General features: G+C 51.3%; 1 pseudogene; it reads right to left on the bottom strand.

Annotated features, from left to right (window-relative positions):
• Nucleotides 1-3636: 3636 nt before the first annotated feature.
• On the bottom strand, nt 3637-5277 carry LOC137228737 (uncharacterized; annotated as a pseudogene).
• Between the last annotated feature and the right edge of the window lie 223 nt (nt 5278-5500).

Raw genomic sequence — 5500 nt, 5'->3', positions numbered from 1 at the left:
CATTGTGTATATGCACCACATCTTCTTTATCCATTCAGCTGTCAGTGGACATTTAGGTTGCTTCCATGTCTTGGCTATTGTAAATAGTGCTGCAGTGAACATTGGGGTCATGTGTCTTTTCAAATTAGAGCACGCACATACACACACACACACTCACACACACACACACACACTCACACTCACACCCTTCACGCTGATGGACCTCAGTTCACACTAGTCTGGTGAGAGCTTCAGAAAGAGCAGTTTTTCTCCCCTGGTGAGACGTGGCCTCAGGAAGAAGCGTCCACCTCACGCCTGTGGCCGAGCTTTTCGTGCGGAGAGCAGCTGACTGTGCCGTGCTGTGGGTTCACTGCTGGCACAGAGGTACAGGGAGGTCTGCTTGGTGCTGGCCGGCTCCAGGGTCAGGGGGAAATGGTCATTCTTCTTTCGGGAGACACTGTACCCCTCCGTGACATCCCCTTCGCCAGTGCTACCGACGCCATTTGAATAATGGATCAGCCTCAGCCCCTGTCCCAGATCTTGCCGATACCAGAACATTCCCACATGGTTCATATCCTGAGAACAATCCAGGACCATCTTGCTTCCTGCTCGTATAATATGGTATCTTGGCTTCTGGGTGACTGCTGCATCCATGGGACCTGCTGAAGAGTCAGACACACGGTAAAGACAAGGCTCAATGAGTAACGTGGATCTGCAAAGGAAAGGGAAAGCCTCGGAGCTGGGGCTCTGCAAACCCACAGCAGAGGTTTCAGCTGAGTTCCGGACTCACCTGCCACCAGCAGACAAAGAATCACACAAAAGAGGTTGGGGCTCATGGCAGGGTGAGGGCGAGAAGAGGGCCGTCCCCACTAAATGCTCTGTTCCACAGGCCTGAGAGAGGGAGCTGGGGGGCTCTTCTCCAATGGCCAGGTGGGGCTGCCTGGGATGTCACTCCCCCTACCCCTGCAGATTCTCCCCGCCCCGGGAGGATCCCCCTGTGACTTGGCTCAGGTGAGGTCAGCGTCTCCTCTCCTAGATGTTGCTTAGCTTGCCTGCAGGGGAGGTGGAGTAGGGCTGCGACGCACTGACTTTTGCGTGCACTCCGCCCCCTGGGTTTCCCATATTTCTCTGACACAGTTGCTCCTTGTTTGCACCTGCCCCTGACATCAAGGCTGCTTCGCCCAAATCCTTCAACTGTGGATCTCATTACAGTTTAGAGGGGCCTCCCACTTCTTCCATAGCTGTAGGTAGTTTGGCAATAACTGAAAACTTCTTCAACAGCTGTCGAGCAGTGGATCCACGCCTAAGTTTTTCTTAACCCTTTTCCTCCCAGGCTGCTCTCCCAGACTCTGCCCAGAGCCCCTTAGATCTCGGTGGCGCCATAGTGCCATCTTGTGGCCAATACCTGAAGTTTCATCACTGTTTCTTCTGCAGTGGCCCAAGGGGTGCTGGAAGTGTCTGCAGGATCACCTTTTATGCTCAACTTCCTTCAACGCTAATCCCAACACCGGTTCTAACCCAAACTATTCCGTTGATTTATCATGCTTAATAGGCCGCCCTCATTCTGCTCAACCACTATCGCATTGTCTGCCAGTTATAGGCCAACTGAGTTCTTCCCCCTTAAAATTATCTTCTGAAAGGGAGAGGGATAGAATGGGAGAAATTAAAGGAACTGATGTTTAGTTAAACTAATGTTTACTTTAAACTAATGTTCAAAGTAGGAAGAAAAACACAGACCTTGAAGTGTAAGGAGGTTCTTTTACCTTCATTACAAAAGATAAAGAAAAATGCTGAAGAAAAATAAGAGACAACCAATGTTAACTCCAAAATATAGATTAGCAAAGGACTGGGAAGGTAATGAAATTACCTTCGAGATGGGGTCAAATGCGTACGAGTAAAAAGTAAAACTGGAATGTAAGAAAAATAAGAACATCTTACAAGGCATTAAGCAATCACGGAGGAAACAGTATCTGATGGGGAAATAAGGATGGATGGGATTAAGACCAGCAAGGGACAGTCTCCACTAAATGAAAACTTGTACAATGTGCCTCTGCTGATTTGAGCAGCAGGGAGGGAAGAGATGATTCTGGAAGAAGCAGAGGAGTTAGGAGATATGAAAACATCGGTACAAAATAGTAGTATAAGGAGGCTGAATCTGCCAGGTTCATGTGGCAAAAATGGGGAAAAAAATGGAAAAAAAAATTGAAGATGAAATCTAGAAAGGGAGTCCTTGGAATGGGATTCCAAGAGTAGGGAATTCCCACGTGTGCCCTGGCTCTCCTCACTCCCCAGAGGCACAGGGCAACAGAGCGAGGGGAGCTTTGCTGGTGCCACAATTAAAGACCAGGAAAACTCCCTCCCAGGGATGCTCACTCCCTGGGGAAAGAACTTTGCTGTACAGAGACACGACAACTTCTGATAAGTGGATTTGGGGCAACTGTCACTCCCCTTACCTGCTATGCAAGGCTCAGGGAGCCTCTACCATGGCCGTGACATTCAATCCCAGTCCCGGAGCTGGGTTATCTCTTAGGACGCCCAGAAGACATGGTCCATAATCATATCCACGCTGACCAGGGCCTTAGATTTCATACATTCAAACCGCAGCTTCGCCCACAGATGGATGGAAGATGTTATTTACAATGGAGGTGTTTATGCTTATAATGAATATCTATGACAATATATAATATAGCAAATACATAAAAAGGGATAGGGACATCAGAAAATAAGGTAAAGGTTTCAGGGAAATTATTTCAAATGGAAAGGCTAGGGCATGAAATAAAACAGTCTCTCGAGAACAGATTTACTCAGGAAATCAAGATGAAACTGGAGAGGTTGTAAAAGTATGCTCTAGTGTCCCTGTCGGGACTGGGGCAGTGAAAACATGAAAACAAAATAAAGTGGGCTGCTGAAATGAGGCAGAGGAAATGAAGTCTTATTGTTTTCAACATTGTGTTTGTCAATTAACTGGCACAAAAGTAGTAAGGACTTTACTTAAAACAGGAAGAGAGGGTTTCCCTGGTGGTGCAGTGGTTGAGAGTCCGCCTCCCGATGAGGGGGACACGGTTTCGTGCCCCGGTCCGGGAAGATCCCACATGCCGCGGAGCGGCTGGGCCCGTGAGCCATGGCCGCTGAGCCTGCGCGTCCGGAGCCTGTGCTCCGCAACGGGAGAGGCCACAACGGCGAGAGGCCCGCGTACCGCAAAAAATAAAAATAAAAAAAAAAAACAGGAAGAGGAAGAGAGTCTTGATGCTATGTTGTGGAAAACTTCCAATGTGACAGGGACAGAAGAGGCTTTAGAAGAAAGAATATGCCCCAGGAGGTAGTTGAAACCTTTCCAGATGCCAGCCACAAGCACAGAGGAGATTCTGCTCACTGCACAGACAGGCAGCCAAAGCCAGGTATTTGGGCAGCCTCCCGAAGGACCCACGGAAGACTGTTATGTCCGGGACTTTGGGTCCTTGCCTTGGAGCACTGAGCTGGCCCTGGGACTCCTAGAACACAGGAGCCATAATGATTTCTATCCACCAACATTTACAGCCACAGTATTTCAGGAGTCAACCTGTGGTCTCTTTCTATCCAAAGAACAGCTGATGTCCAAATCAACCTCTTTTTTTTTTTTTGGTGAATGGAAAGCAAAAAACAGCCTATTTAAGGTCTCTAGGAACTGCAAGGAGAGAGAAGGATGAGGTCTGTGAACAAGAAGGAAGCGACTGTGTGACGCTGTTTGATTAAGCTGCTGGCACAGAGATACACGGCTGAGTCCCCAGGCTCCACTGGCTGGATATTCAGACGGGAGTATGAGCCCTCAGGTCTCTCAGCAGAGACCCAATCATTAGGCATCCCCGACGCCTCTGGTGCAGCCTTGTTTTGAAAGTAAATCAAAAGCTCTGGGCCCTGCCCCAGTGTCTGTCAGTCCAACAAAGGGAAACATGACCAGAAATTGGGTCACACCTGAGAACTACAGCTTGGCCCCTCCCTGTGACCCTGTGCCTGGGGGACTGGGACAGTCCAGCTCCTGTGTGACCTGTGGGGACAGAAGTTGGGGACAGTAAGGAAGAACATACTTGTAATCATCACACACACACACACAGAAGACGGAGGCCCGCTTATGAGTAGGAAGGAGGCGTAGTCCACAGTAACAAGGGGAAAGTTCATGGTCCGGACCTGGACAAGCTCGAACAGAGACACCCCGACCGTGTTCACAATTCTCCTGGGAAACAGGGGTGCCCAGAATTGCCTGACCACCCAGTGGGACCTTGAACAGGAACATGGGCAGGAGTTAATCACAACAAAAGGAATGGTCTGTGTCCAGTGCAGAGGCAGTAGCTTCTGACGTCTCTTAGATGGGACGGGACATGACCCAGATGAGGCAGGAGCAGCCTGGCTGGAGTAGAGAGGGCCGGAAATCTGAGATCAGGGAGGTGGGAAGACCTGCCCCGCCAGGGGAAGGCAGGAAAGAGCAGAGAGCACGTAAGGGCCAGTCTGGGGGAGAACCTTCCAGAGAAACAGAAGTGAGGTGCCTGGGGATGGACAAGAGGATCTAGATGTATGTGATTTACCAATAACGTTCCCTCCTGGAGGCCTCAGACTCAGGCTGATGGCTACGAGTCAGAGCTGGGGCAGCATTTTCTCCTCACAGGGCAGCTGCAGAGGAAAGACAGAGAGTGATGGTGGGCACACATCTGCAAGGCCATGGAGTCAGGTCTGGGCCGGCCGAGGCCACACACTGAGGGTCACACTGCAGGCACCTGGCACCCAGGGCTCCAAGGCTCCAGGTGCTAGGAGCCTGCAAGGGGCTCTGCTGAGTCCCGGGGTGCAGGGCCTCCCCTGCCTTTTTGTGCAGAGAGGAGGTGGCCGTGCAGTGCCGTGGAGTAACTGCTGGCGCAGAGGTACACAGATGTCTGAGAGTGGGTGGCAGCCTCCAGTGTGAGAGGGAAGTTCTCGAGGTTTGATCTGGAGACGCTGTACCCGTTGGGGACGTCTCCTTTGTTGATGTTGCCAGTGTTAGTTGAGTAATGGATCAGCCTCAGCCCGTGTCCCAGGTCTTGTCGGTACCAGTACATATAGTTGTGGTCCAGATCCTGGGCACATTTCAGGGTCGTGCTCTGTCCTGTCCTCAGGACCCGGAATTTTGGGTCCTGAGTGACACCAGCATTCCCTGGACCTGTGGAGAAGGAGAAGCTGATGCTGCAGACACAGGGGACACGCTTGGTGCCGGGACCCCGAAAGGGACCCTTCCCCGGACTCACCTGCCTGCAGGAGACAGAAGGTCACACAGCACAGGAGGCTGGTGCCCATGGCAGGGCAGGCCGGCAGGCAGAGGGGTCTTCTGTGTGTTGAGGAGAGGGCAGAGGGGCTCTCCAGGGAGTCATTCTGAGGTGTCACTGTCCCTGCCTGGCCCCAGAGCCAACCCGTCACAGGGGGCCACGCCCCTTCCCCCAGAGGCTGAAATGAAACATGAACCTCCAGTGAACAGCTCAGAACAGGAAGAACGCGTTCCTCTGAATGGATGCCTGTCTTA

Source organism: Pseudorca crassidens, chromosome 8 (genome assembly GCF_039906515.1).
Source record: "Pseudorca crassidens isolate mPseCra1 chromosome 8, mPseCra1.hap1, whole genome shotgun sequence".
NCBI lineage: Eukaryota > Metazoa > Chordata > Mammalia > Artiodactyla > Delphinidae > Pseudorca > Pseudorca crassidens.
The sequence above is the reverse complement of the archived record's forward strand: the minus strand, read 5'-3'. Positions and strand labels throughout refer to the sequence as shown.